Below are 15,072 nucleotides of genomic sequence, written 5' to 3'. Positions count from 1 at the left end.
CTAGGTTTGATTCCTAAGTACCACATACACAGAAAAAACTGGGAGTGGTACTGTGACTCAAGTGGTAGAGCCTTGAAAAAGCCCAAGGACAGTGCCCAGGATGGGCAAAAAACAATTTTGTGATGTGAAGCTTAATATAGTAACTGAGGGAAAGAGGCTGATGCTAAGTGTACAAGAGTATTGCTGTCTTCAGGAGTGAGCCAGATGTAAGGAAACTGGGTGGAAAAGGCATGTGAATTTAGGTTACAGAGGATCTGTATTCACCCATACTGCATAACTGCATATCAGGCCTGTGGGGTTGTCCTGGGCCCTCTATTTTACAGTCAGTGAAGTGACTTGCCCAGGGTCACACACTGAGGGAAAATGCTGACAGGAAATGGAGTTGGCTCTCTGGAGAGATGGATTTCAGCAATTGAATCCCTTAGATCATGCAATGGACTCCAGAGGCAAGGACTTTCTTCACTCTTATTTCCCAGCATTTCTCACACTGAGGATGCTGTGGGGGAACCATAACTGCCATAGAGCAGGCCCCAGCCAAGAAAGAGGACACAGAGCTGACCCAACTTCCTCCATGTCTCAACCCTGTCTGAAAGCTGTCACGTTCTCAATGAAAAAGCCCTTGAGGACCCAGAAAAGTTTACCCTGGGCTCCTCCTCTCCAAGTACACACACACACACACACACACACACACACACACACACACACACACACACACGGAGCAAATTCAACAAGTGTGCCTCCCAGACGTCAGGGCCTTCTTGGCTCCCACTTTTCTTAGAACCCTATTTTTCCAAGACAACCTGCTTAAATGGTGTGACCACATGAATTAGTTCAGTCTTGAACAAACAACCATCTCTTGGGAGAGAGCTTGTGAATTGGACAGGGTGTTCTGTTCAATTCACAGTGACTTGGTTTAGTGAAGAACGATGTGTCCCAGTGTTTTCTGACTACTGATCTACGCAACTGAGCTCGTAGGGAAGACAGAGCTGAGAATGAGCAGTGGCCACTCCCTGTTCTGGGCATGCGCATCCCTGTTCATGTCCTTCTTCAACAAAACTCAGTGGCATCATCTCATTCTGCATAGACCTGCAGGGCTCTGGGGCAGCATCTACTCTTAGAGACATCCCCTCCTGAGCCAATGCTTATGACTCCTGCCACATGACCTTCTCTGAGGACCATCCGGGCCCTGCTATTCCAAGTATACCACTATCACCAAAACCGACTCTGCAAAGTCCATGTTCCTGCTCTCTCAGCAGTGCACAAAGGAAGGGAATCATATCCTTTGGCATCCATCCTGAAATCCTAGTTTCTCTCCTGAAAATGGTGAACTCCATGTTTTTGTTGGTTTGTGCCAAATTTGGACAGGTATGTTCAGGAACGTTGGCTGTATAATTTGCTTGTCTATAGTGTTTGTGGCATCACATCATTCTGATGCAAGGGAGATAGTATGGTGGTATTTCAGCCAGGTCTATATTCCATAGGAGTGGGTAGGATGCAAAACTCATTTCTTCTTCAAATATTCAGATGAAATATTCAGAGGAAATATCCAGAGGAAGCTCTCTAGGCTTGAAGTTTGCTTTGCAGAAAAATTTACCTTCCAGCCTCATTTCCAGGGACTTCTATATCCATTACACTACATACAATGTGGAATTTGTATGAACACTGGATTATTGTAAATATGGGATATAAAAGGTGCTACTCAGACAATAACTGAACTACCTCAGTCTCTAAAGCTGCCTTCTGTGAATGGAGAGAATAATGCTTGACTAATGGGTGCTGAGAGTGAAATCACTTGTGCCATGTGTTGTCTGAGTCCCAGTGATCACACATAATTAGCACAAATGAGCATGGCAGCGCCCTCCCAGGAAGAAGAGTCAAGAGAGAGACTTCACAGGACTTTTTGCTTCAGAGGAAAGCCGGGGCAGGGGAATAGGCCAAGAGACAGTTCTTGACAAATCTCCTACGAAATAAAGGTTCACTAAGGTCTAACTTTGTGTGTGCTTTTTTTTTTAGTTTATATACAAGTTCTCAAAGGCAGTAGGTGTACTTGCTTGATTTAAGTCAAAAGCTTCTGTCATTATAGAATATACATAGAAAACGAAACTTGAGTATGCACAATGTAAAATGAACTGTTTCCAATTTAAAAAGTGGGGAATAATCACTGAGGAGGCTCCTGTCCTTTGACTTTGAAGCCTTGTTTGAGCTTCTCATTTTTAGAAAATTTTCCCTCATCTGAGGCTCAGGACCTCAGGTCACTATCCTCTCTGGCCTCACTCTGGAAATCTACACTGTCATGGGGGGTGTGGAGGGAGGAAGACACACAAGGGCTCACTGGGGTGACTTTTAACCCAATAGGAAAGGAAATACCAAGATAGATAGCAACACTTGTATTTTGGACAAAGATAAGTGAAGCTGCCAGGGCATTCAATGCATCCTCTTCCCTTTGCTGTCCTTATCAAATCACTCCAGCAAGTCCACACAGGACTTTTACAGGCATAAAGTTACAGAGGGCTTTCTTCCTGAATTATTCAGGAGCATTTATAGATGTGGATAATGAGGTAAGACAATGGAGAGGCAGACAAAGCCCAGTGTCCTCAGCACTGAAAGCTAACCTAGAGTCTTGACCTCCTCAAGGGCTTGGCTCCAGAGGGAACTGGGCCTGTCTGCTGCCCTCTGCAGTGGGTGTTTATTGTCTGCAGAGGGACTCCTTGCTCCTCTCCGACAGGAGCAAATGTCCCAGCATACCGAGGCAGCCTCAGAGCTGCTCTGCTGACAGTGTTCCTGAAGCAGAGAGGGACGATGGAGGAATTCTATGTTTCTGAGAGAAAAAGGAAAACGTGCAACAAAGCTGTGCGTTCGAAGAAATAGGAGCTCTGATGAGAAAGGTGGAGCTCTAACCTGCCTTTCGCCACCATTCTCTATGTGATCCTTGAAAACCCCCTGTGTTAAATAAATATGACAGATTCCTAGAGCTCCCTACTGCGTGCAAAGAATTCTCTACCAGCACCAAACCCCATGTCTCAAATATGACATCTTAGAGCCCTCTATTTTGTGCAAATCTCAACCAGTTTATGCCTATCAAAACAAAACCATTGTGAGATACTATTGATAATAATGAAAAAATATGAGAATTAACACTCATGATGTAATGTATTTAATGATTTCATGATTTAATGTATCTCATGCTTGCATGAAAAGAATAAATGAAACATTACCATTCAATAGGCAATCCAACGGTATTTGTTTACCAATGTGGAAGGGATAATATACACAAGTAAACAGTAACCACAGTCACAATATATCCACAAGTAACCATATTCCACATTAGAATTGCCTTGACTTTCCACTGATTTTATTGTACATGTGCTTGACATTTCCATGCCTGTGAAAAGTCTATAGAAGCTCACCAGGATTCCCTACAGGCATGGGCAGTCTCATCTGGTCAAAACAAGTCTGAAGTGGTGTACTGTCCTCTACAGGATGTCACAATCCATTCAGTGCCCACCTGACTGTCAAGCTGAGGCAAGTGGCTGCTCTGCCTGCACGACAGGGAGCCCAGATCCATCCCATGGGTTTCCAAGGTGGCCTGTGAGAAAGTGGTCAAGCCCACCCCACATTGTCTGCCACACACAGGGTTAAAGGATGAACTTCCTGGCTTTGCCCTCTCTCGACTCCCCTGAACACTCACATTGTTCTTCCTCTTCTTCAAAACCACTGACATTCTCAGTGTTCTCTATGGACTCCAAAAGAAAAGGATGCCTTGACCTGTGAAAGGAAGGGAATAAATGGGACAGGAGAACCTTATGTGAGGTGCTCAGAGCAGAACCTGGAGTGGCCTGCAGCAAGCCAGACCCAGCTGTGGTGACTCACAGCCCAGGGCTCCAGCTCACTACTGGCGGATGCTCAGAGTGATTCTGAGGTTCAGCCTGGTGTCAGGAACGGAGGTACAACTAAAGAGGCGGAAGAGATTGGACCATGGGATCACAGGATTTGCATTGCCTCGATGAGAACAGAACCTTTGGGGTAAGAATCATAAGATGGAGAGAGGCAATGGCAAGAGCTCAAAGTAGAAGCTCAGAAATAACCATGAGAGAAATTCATGTTTCAATGACACAGAAGGGAAATCAGTGGCTTTGACAGGTGGGAGCTGCTTTGCTTTGCTGCCGAGACGACATCTTCTCAGTGACCATAATCAATGATGACAAGGAGGTGACATAGGAAAGAGTTGAGGTGAAAACTCAAGCCCTTCCCCCTCCACAGACTGGCTCCCCCATCTCATCATCCTCTGTGTTTTCATCTACACTCCCTTCCCAAAGCCCACGATGCTTCTGTGCTGCAATGAGGGCGGTAGACGCCAATCTCCAGAGTACTTTCCTGGCCCTCCAGACCCATCGATATGACCAGGAGAGAACATATGTGCCATTCTCTTCCCCCAAGAGGCAGTCACTGTCTCCATGACATTTCCCCACCCCCTCCCTCTACTGCCTGCTTCCTTTCTCTGAATAATGCCAGTTTTGTTTCTCCTAGTTTTACTCTCCTGTCCTACTCATCTGCAGTACAACTGGAGGGACGTTTAAGGGGAGTCTCTCTCCTTCCTCAATCAAGGATCTTTTCCATTGTTCTCATGTGTTGTTGATTCCCCAGATATAACTAAAATCAACTTTTTTTATTTTATAGGAAGAACAGAATTTTCATATTGATATTCAAGTCTAATATTTCTTACATTCAGAAAGTAAATTAGCCCCACACTAGTCTCTAAGCATTTGATTTTCTATTCATACACATATTCATGGTATTCATTCACTATAATCTATAAACAAAAGGGCCATGCTCCCACAAATGTGAAACTCCGTGGCCTCCTGCATCCCAGGAGAGTGATTCCATTTTGATTGGTATTTTAACTGGCATGATATTGAGCCAATCTGACTGCAATGAGGAGTGAAGAGTGGACTTAGCTGAAGCATTTTGCACAGTCTCTGGACCCTTGAATTTTGTGGTGGTGGAGAATACCTGTAACACTGAAGGGCAGATCACTGGATCCAATGCCATTGTCACTTTGACATCAGAATAAGTGTGTGCCTCAGTGATTCCATGTCCAATAAACATGCGGTAAATGGAAGGCACATTGGGCCATTCTGGCTAGCCAGATGAAAAGCATCACTACATGGATGTTTTTCCATCCTTTTTCTTTTCATATATTTTTATTGTAATTAATAGAAGGGTTACATTATATTTACCAGATAGAAAGTGCATTACTTCACAAACATTGACACCCTTTCTCATGTCTTGGTCCCCATTTCCCTCCCCCCACCCCAGCCGCTCATGTTGTTTTCCCCCCTTCTTTATCTGATTTCAAATAACTAATCAAGCATATATACAATATATCAGATAACAAGGTGAAATGTAACAATATGAGATAAGCAAGGGACAGCAAAAGAGATGAGAGATAACATAGTACATTAAGGACAACAATCACTCATTATATGGCTTTTGTTTCCATATCCTGGAGGTCCTTTCATTTAGCATCATACTATATGGCCTTATGTATCTAGGTTTTGTTCTATTATAAATCTCTGCTAGGAGAGCCCAAGATTTCTACTGATTATGACAAATGAGGGAAACCATTGAGCCTATGTTCCTTTGAGTCTGGCTTCACTTAATATGATTTTTTTCTAAGTCTTTCCGTTTCCTTACAAATGGGGCAATGTCATTCTTTCTGACAGCAGCATAGAATTCCATTGTGTATAAATACCACATCTTGTTGATCCACTCATCAACTAAGGGACATCTAAGTTGGTTCCATATCTTTGCTATGGTAAATAGTGCTACAATGAACATTGTTGTGCTAGTGGCTTTAGTATGTCCTTGTTTCTGGACGATTGGGTAAATGCCAAGTAGTGGAATTGCTGGGTCATAGGGGAGCTCTATGTTTAGTCTTTTGAGGAACTGCCATACTGCTTTCCATAGTGGGTTGAACGAGTTTGCACTCCCACCAACAGTGTAGTAGTGATCCCTCCTGGCCACATCCCCTCCAGCATCTGTTATTAGTTTTCTTGATCCTGGCCATTCTAACTGAAGTGAGGTGGAATCTTAGAGTTGTTTTGATTTGCATTTCTTTTATGGCCAGCGATGTTGAGCATTTCTTCATGTGTCTATAGGCCATTTTTATTTCTTCTTCAGAGAAGACTCTCTTTAAATCTTTGGCCCATCCTTTTAATATCCACCCTTTTTCTTTAGGTGAAAAATTGTTGCCCTGGAGCCATGCTTCATTTCTATCTGCTGGGGCAAGTTCCAATTCTGAAGCACCAAGTTGTAGTTGGCCATCTTGTTCCTGGCATAACAACATTGGTATTGTCAGGGAAGTTCGGATCTGAGTCAGACACAGATGGAGTCTTGTGAGTTCATCACAAATCTGGACCTCAGTAGTTCCTGGCTCCTTTGCTCTGCAGCAGCACCTGATTTACAAAGAGACCCTTTTGATGTGTGTGAGAAATTCCAGAATGGACAGGGTATGCATGTTGAGTGATTCAGAGAATTTCTCGGCCTACAGCAGACCTGGAGTGCAGAAACTTTGATTTTCTCATTAGTCTGTTTGCACAGACTAATCCTAGAGGGATATCCAGAGATTCTTCTCTATTTTCAGATGATTGCCAGAGATGAAGTCCTGGGAGGTCTTACACGAGACGGGAAAGACAGAAACCTCTAAAGAGCTCCCAGATTCTCGTCACCATGAGTGAAAGAAGGATACTGAGTCTAACTGGAGCCATCTTGACAATGTGGTAACCACCATGAACTCTTAATTGTGAATGATTTGAGCCTTGGATTACTTTATGCAATTCTGGAAAACACTGAGTGGAATCCTCACACTGATGCCATATGTTTGAATCATTACAGATGACAAACAAGTTTAGAGATAACATGACTTTTCCAAATCCCCTTCATCAATAAGTGGGTCAAGGAGTTGGAGCCGTCAATAAAAAGGATTTCCAAGGTTCCCATGGATAGACTGAGACATGAGACCACTGGGCTGTTGTAAAGACAGGAAACAGAACATGTAGGGCCAGTTGGAGTAGGAATACACACTGGTGTTTCCTGCCTACTGTGTGGATCTGAGAGTACCAGTGACCTGGGTCTGCTGCACAGAGGCTCCTCCTCCTGGAACTGGTCAACTCTCCAAGCAATCAGTGGAACGGGGCCCCACAGCCCCTTCCCACAATCTTTTAGCACTGTTGTGTGGACACAGAAGGGCATATTGGCATTGCAGGGCCCAAGCCACACAAATGGAAGGAAATTGAAGACCTCAGCTGTGGCTAAGGTGTGAAGGGAGACAAAAGCCAAGTTCCATGGCTCCCTCACTTCTCCAGGGTGTTGAGCTGAGCATACATGGTAATTCTAGAGCAAAAAAAAACATAGTTTGAACCCACCAGCTCTGGCAGTGCCCTGTAATCCAGCAGTGGTGTGAAGGATAGAAAAGGAGGAGCTATTACAAGTGCAGAGAAGAAAGAGGCTGAGGGACAACTTCTCGCCAGTCTTGAGAGTTGACTTTGTGAGAGTAAGCAAGTCCTGTCCCATCTGGTCTGCTCATACCCAACCCCAGATCTCTTACACATTATTTCGGGAAAATACTGCCAGGCAATGACTAGCAGTTCACTACAGCCTCCGAGAGAGCGACCGGTTTTCCTGGAGTTTGCCATGAGGTAGGTATGGATGTTCCCTTAGCTATCTGTCCTGGAAATGGAAACCAATGGTGATGTTTCCCTGGATGGATAGCAGGCTGAATCTTGTGTTATTTGTCACACTCTCGTATCAGTGTGCTAAGGCATTAAGAATTTGTAAAGCTTGTAAAGACCATGTTCAATACAGTAAAATAACAGTGTGATTACTAAGCGCTGTGAGCAAGGGCTGTGAAGGCCCCCTGCATTAGTGCATGTTCACCCACGCTCTCCTACCTGTGCCTCATCACTGTCATAGCTGGAGGCTGATCCCAGTCGTACGGTTTATGAACTTCACACGGACAACAAGACCGTCTGCCACTATGTGTAATGTATGTTCTGCAACTACTGTGCCACCTCAAATGACAGGTAACACTGTAAGCTTGAATAATCATGATTAAAGGCATAGAGCCACCCTCACACTGTTCCTAGTGTCTCTGCTTGAATGCGTTAGAGAATTTGTAAAGCCTGTGAAGATCGTATTAAATAAAATTATAGTGTGATTAGTAAAATGTAGAGAACACTGAAGCTGAGCTGTGAAACCCGGAAACATTTTGAGGGGTTGGAACACTGGCTCGACAGTACTTATAGTGCTGAGCTGGCCATGGAAGGATTAAAGCAGACAGCTGTGGAGCAGGTAAGGGGTGCTGCTTCTCCTCCTCCTCTTTCCTTAGGCTAGCAGCATGCTGGGGACCTTATAGAGTGGACCAAAGACCTCCACAGCTTAACCTTGAACTACATAAGTACATATTCTGACTGGACTTAATAAGGAAACCAGTGTCTCTCACAAAGTGTTTTAGCTCTGATGATAATATTAATATAGATGCTTTCTGTTTTGCATGTATCCATGGCAATCATTCCTGTGTAAGCTCAAAGATGCTTGTTTGTGGGGATGTGGGACACAAGTGCCAGAAAGCCTGGGGACCTCTGGTCCCCACTGTTTTCATCTCTTATTTATCTCTGCCTTTTCTATTTTTTTTTTACCCAGTACACTGCCTTGGGGTACAGTTAGCAATGATAATCACTGCGAGCAAGTTCTGTTGAAGGCCGTGAGCGCTGCTTCAAATCCATCTACTTTAGTTCACACGGACCTCATCATTCTTATATCGAGGGGTGACCAAATCATACGGTTAATGTGAAAAATGTTACTAACAAGAAAATCTGCCATGAAGTGTAACCAGTGTTATGTAACTACTGTGTCAACCACAAATGACAGACAGTACTCTGTCCGTTCTAAGTGGTTATAAAGCAGGGAAAATGCTCTAGACATTTGATTCTGGAGAAGGACAATTTGAGATGAAGCACGGATCCATTGTTGATGCTCTTAGCTTTAGGTTACACTCATTCCACCATTAGTTTCCTGGTCATTATGGCAGGAATTCCTGTTCCTAAAGCAGGGTGTGTCACTGTGATAGCTCACTGAGTCGGTCCCAGTGCTCCCAAAATACAGGGTTCAAGTAGGAACAGAGATTCCTGATCCTTAGTATGAAATTCATAGAGTTTATGATGGTGACCAACTCCTACATATGAGAGCCATGAAGCATCTGCATGAATAATATAGGTAAGCGTGTTCTTATTGGCATTTCTCAGTAGTTGCTCATAGTGAATGGCCATCATGGAGTTATTTTACTGTTCAGATTTAGTGTTACCATTCAAAGCATTAAAAACCCTCAAACTCCATAGCACACTGACACTGGTTACAGTGACAAATAACACAAAGTTCAACCTGGTTGTAATCCCTCAGTACAGCCCTGAAGATTCCAATCTCCAGGACAAGTGGGTTGGGTGGCACTCATACCTACCTCATGCCAAACCAAGGAAGACTCATTCATGGAGATGCTTGTGAGTTTGGAAGCCACTTGCTTGAAGGCTGCGTGTGCACGCGTGTGCACGCGCGCACGCACACACACACACACACACACACACACATTTTCTACATAAGCAAGTAACCAAATGACATGTTAGTAAATTTTTGCTAAGATATCAGTTTAGCGTTCTCATATTTTCTTTATTTACCAATTATCCCTTGAAAAAGTCACTAGACAGAAGTGAAAGAATACTGCTTTCTGGTAATTAATTGGAGATGAGAGTCTCAGGGACTTTCCTACCCTGGCTGGCTTTCAACATAATCCTGAGATTTCAGCCTTCTGTGTAGCTAGGATAGCAGGCATGAGCCACTAGGGCCAAGCTAATGTGTTTACAGGTTTTAACCAGCTTTAAACTGATGAGATTCCTTCAGCAGAAATTTGAAAGCTTCTAATGCTCTTTTATTTCTTGCTTACATACTTCTTTGCCAAATACTCTTGACTCATATCAACACGAACTAATGATCTTGAATAATCCCATGCAACAGTGTCATTTTACTGACCATTGGTCTGTGTCTTCCTGGTTGCCCATGAGACCAGGCAAGATTCTATTCCCCAAGCCAGGATGAATGAGGAGGAATGGGAAAAATCAGCAGTAAGCAGGCCTGTCTTAGTGTGAAAAACAGCAAGCTTTGCTTTCTGATTTTTTCTTTGTCTATTACAGTATGTCCAGTTGGGCATGTATATTATGCATGAAATTTGTTTTCCTCAAAGGAATAGAAATGGAGAAATATCTTCCAGCTTAGATCTGATTATAGACAGAATTAAACTTGCCCTCAGTAGTTTACAAGGTGTGGCACGAAGAACTTTAATGAGGAAACCATTTTTTTCCTCCTTGTAGAAACACTCCACCCATCCCCTAAAATACTGGAGCAATCTATTACAGAGCTATAATTCTCAAAACAGCTTGGTACTGGCACAGGAACAGGCCTGAAGACCAATGGAATAGAACTGAGGACCCAGATATTAAACCACAGACCTATGGCCACCTAATCTTTGACAAGGGAGCCAAAAAAATAGAATGGAAAAAAGACAGCCTCTTCAACAAGTTGTGCTGGCAGAACTGGTTAAGCACCTGCAGAAAACTAAAGCTGGATCCTTCTTTGTCACCTTGCACTAGAATTAACTCCAAATGGATCAAAGACCTGGAGGTAAAAGCTGACACACTGAAAACTCTACAGGAAGGAATAGGAGATACACTAGGCCTCCTTGGCACAGGTTGAAACTTTCTTAATAAGGACCAAGAATCACAACAAATCAGAGAAAGGCTGGATAAGTGGGACTGCATTAAACTGCTGAGCTTTTGTAAGGCAAAGGACATAGCTAGTAAACTAATCAGGAAGCCTACAGAGTGGGAGAAGATCTTCACCAACCAAACAACGGACAAAGGCCTCATATCTAAAATATATCAACAACTCAAAAAATTGAACCACTCCAAAACTAACCTCCAAAGTAACAACCATCCCATTAAAAAATGGGCCAAAGACTTAAAGAGAGTCTTCTCTGAAGAAGAAACAAAAATGGCCTATAGACACATGAAGAAATGCTCAACATCTCTGGCCATAAAAGAAATGCAAATCAAAACAACTCTAAGATTCCACCTCACTCCAGCTAGAATGGCCAGGATCAGGAAAACGAATGACAACAGATGCTGGAGGGGATGTGGCCAGAAGGGATCACTACTACACTGTTGGTGGGAGTGCAAACTCGTTCAACCACTATGGAAAGCAGTGTGGCAGTGCCTCAAAAGGCTAAACATAGAACTCCCCTATGACCCAGCAATTCCACTACTTGGCATTTACCCAACCACCCAGAAACAAGGACATACTAAACCCACTAGCACAACAATGTTCATTGCAGCACTATTCACCATAGCAAAGATATGGAACCAACCTAGATGTCCCTCAGTTGATGAGTGGATCAACAAGTTGTGGTATTTGTACACAATGGAATTCTATGCTGCTGTCAGAAAGAATGACATTGCCCCATTTGTTAGGAAATGGAAAGACTTAGAAAAAATCATATTAAGTGAAGTAAGCCAGACTCAAAGGAACTTAGGCTCAATGGTTTCCCTCATTTGTCATAATCAGTAGAAACCTTGGGCTCTACTAGCAGAGATTTGCAATAGAGCAAAATCTTGATACATAAGGACATATAATGTGAAGCTAATTGAAAGGACCTCCAGGATAGTGAAACAAAAGCCATATAATGAATGATTGTTGTCCTTAATGTACTATGTTGTCTCTCATCTCCTTTGCTGTCCCTTGGTTATCTCATATTGGTATAGTATCTCACTTTGTCATCTGATATATTGAATTTATTTGTATTTGGATATTTGAAATTTGATAGGGAAGGGGGGAAAACCAGGACGGGTGGGGGGTGTGGGGGGGGAGGGAAATGGGTACCAAGACATGTGAAAGGGTATCAATGTATGTGAATTAATGCACCTTCTATCTGGCAAATATCATGTAACCCTTTTACTAATTACAATAAAAAAATAAAAAAATAAAAAAATAAAAAAATAAAAATAAAAAAAATACTGGAGCAATGCACAGGTCCAGAAGGTCCTGTGCTGCTCTGCAGTGGTAGTTTATGGACCTTTGAGTTGCCCTGACCTGATCTGTTTTTCACACACTGTCTAATGCCACCAACTGAACACACCTGTGCACAGGACACAGTGTAGCCTCACCCTTGCAGTAATGACTTTTCTGTCATTGCAGGAGGATGCAGGAGGAAGTGGAAACAACTGTGAGAATGGACTGCATCATGTGCAAGAGGCTGATCTGGACGGTGAGAGGGATCCAAGTGTCTTGTCTCTTGGTGTGCTCAGGCAGTCTGATCCCAGATATCTTAAACATGTATGTATGAATTATGGAGAGAGATGATTTGAAATAGAAGCCTCATGGATTAAGAAGCTTGCTGTGCAATCAGTGTGTATCATACTCTGGGGAACCATCAAAAGACAGGAATCCTTTCTTGTTCCTCTGGGGAACAGTCAAAGGACACAAATCCTTTCCTTTCCCACATGGCTCTATGATCATGGTGAGACCTTACCTTTCAAAGGTTTCTCCAGCTCCCCAGATTGTAACTCCCAGAAAACAGTCTCCAAAATGAGAACCTTGGAGCACAAACCACAACATAGAACACATTTAGTCTAATGTAGAAGCAATGAGTCTCTCTTACAAGATTCTACCCAATATTTGTGCTTCCAAAGCTTGAAGTACGCAGGAATATCGCTGGATTAATGATGAAGACTCTTCAGGTAGGAAAATTCCTTGACTTGAGACCCAGTGGTCAAGATCCCTGGGAAGTATAGATTAGACTAAAGCAGAGAGAATGGAATAAAAAACAAGAAGTAGGTGCCCCCTTTATAACTGGAGACATAGGAATTATTGTCAGGTGGTTAGAGATATCCAACATACAGTCTCGTTTCTTTTGTGTTTAAAAACAATCTTCTCCACAAGCTTTCTTCTGCTGCTGGCACACATAAAAGCATTTAGACACTAACCAGTGTGTTGGTGCGTTTTCCCAGGATGGAATACATCTAATGGAGCAGGCTGGCTCTCACATGTAGGACCACATAGAGAGGGAGTTTTCCTCACCTCTGTCAGGAGCTCAGGTGTGAGGTCTATTCTCACCCTCTGCATCTTCAGGCCTTGGAGCATCCCATTCTTTTCGGCATACTCTGATTGAAAGGACACTGAGCAGGTGCAGTGAGATAAGAGAATCATGCTAGGGACCACCTGGTGGCTTTGGGGTCCTTCTGGAGGGGAGCAGTGAGAAGTGTGTTCTCCCTTTGTTACTTCCTCTTTTCATCCAAAGCACATCTTCTGAGACTAGGTGTAACCCTGAGGACACTTATGGAAGTATGATGAACTAATGTCTTCAAGTCACTAACCTCTCTCTTACCTAGAAAACTGTGTGTGTGTGTGTAATTCCCTCCAACAGAACATAACAGAAACCCAAGTCAATGGCATTTATCCTGGGGCACTAAGCATTAAGAACTGAGTAATTTTAAAAGGTGACATTTCATTTTCCATGCTATGTTCCATGTAGGTAAACCTAGGAAGGTTCAGGATTATAGAAGGGAACTAGTCAGGAAGGAGAGGAAAGGAGCAGATATGCGTGGGGAGTGATAGAAGTCAATCACGTGAAGGCATATCTCCAAATGTCTGCTTCTTTGAGTTCAGGGGGAAAAAATCTCACAGTTCTGCTATCATGGCAGAGAGCCTGGTCTGGAAAGAACCCAGACGATGCAGTGTAACCTAACTGCAGCCTGGAGACAGGAGCACAGAGATGAGGAAGAAAAGGGTTCTGAGTTTGGTCTCCATGGCACCAGGATAACCAGGAGTCAGTGTTCTCATGCAGACATTGACCTAGCCTTCATCTTCCCAGACAAGTCTGTTTATCTCTGGACCATGATGAAGCTTCTCCCAGCAATTCCTCCAGTGAGGATGGGCACAAAGACTGCCAATGAAAATGGAATTCATTTCCTCCTTCTGTGTCCTTTCATCCTTTTTTATGAGTTTTCCTAACACTTAATATGCTGGATTTGAGTTTGTGAGTTCTATCTTCAGCCATTTACTCCCTCTCGTCAGCAATGACTTGAGTTCCTTTGGAGATTCTTTACTAATGGAGTTTGATCCCAAGCCCAAGTACATGATGGGTCTGCCTTTCCAATACACACCTGGTCCTACTGATTTTCCTTCCATTTCAGTGGATGTGCTGTTAAAGAGATAATTATCATCAAACTAAAGAAAAGTGTTCCTGGCTAACTGGAAGGCCTCCGGATGAATCCTTTACAGAGTAGGGGTGGCAGGGCTGTACCATGCCTCCATTCTGTGTCAGCATGTATCATGCTTCTCAGCATGTCTCCATTGTACACACCCAGAGTACACTTTCCAATACTTCAAGTTTACCATGAGAGCAACAGCTGTTAATGGATACTCAGTTGCACTCCAAGGCAGTTTGCTCTGGGAGGATATTTTGGGACGAGCCCCCAATTCTTATTTTGGGACGAGCCCCCAATTCTAACCCCTAGAGTTACATGAGACCAAGGCCACCTTTCCGACTGAGCAACCTGTGATCCTCCACACAATCCTTAACCACCCTCCTCCCTCATCTGTCTCCCACTCACCTATTGATTTTTCTGTGTTGCAGGACCCTGAAGAGAAATCTAAGACAGAATCCTGAATTCTTGAACTTGCAGTTGTGTTCCCGCTTGTCCTACCCATCTCCTAAATAGTTTTAGTTTATAATTGTTTAGTTAGTTGTTATATAATTAATAACATAGTTTAACATGATAAATGGTTAAATATTTAAACAGAATTAAATAATAATATTAAACATATTAATATTAAACTGGGTGATGGTGACTCACACCTGTAACTCTAGCTACTCAGGAGGCTGAGGATCATGGTTCAAAGCCAGCCCAGGCAGAAAAGTCTATGAGACTCCTATCTCTAATTAATCAACAGAAAACCAGAAATGGGGCT

At 43.2% G+C, this 15,072-nt stretch overlaps 1 long non-coding RNA gene across 1 annotated transcript; it reads left to right on the top strand.

Annotated features, from left to right (window-relative positions):
* The first annotated feature begins 6,747 nt into the window (after window positions 1–6,747).
* Window positions 6,748–15,072, top strand: LOC150045246 (uncharacterized). Its single transcript, XR_016532984.1, has 3 exons — window positions 6,748–7,697; window positions 12,298–13,196; window positions 14,738–15,072. It is a non-coding gene; the product is annotated as an uncharacterized LOC150045246 (long non-coding RNA).

This window comes from Megascapheus bottae, chromosome 28 (genome assembly GCF_031878675.1).
Source record: "Megascapheus bottae isolate mThoBot1 chromosome 28, mThoBot2.hap1, whole genome shotgun sequence".
NCBI classification, from domain to species: domain Eukaryota; kingdom Metazoa; phylum Chordata; class Mammalia; order Rodentia; family Geomyidae; genus Megascapheus; species Megascapheus bottae.
Note: the sequence above shows the minus strand (reverse complement) of the source record. Positions and strands in the feature narration are given on the sequence as shown.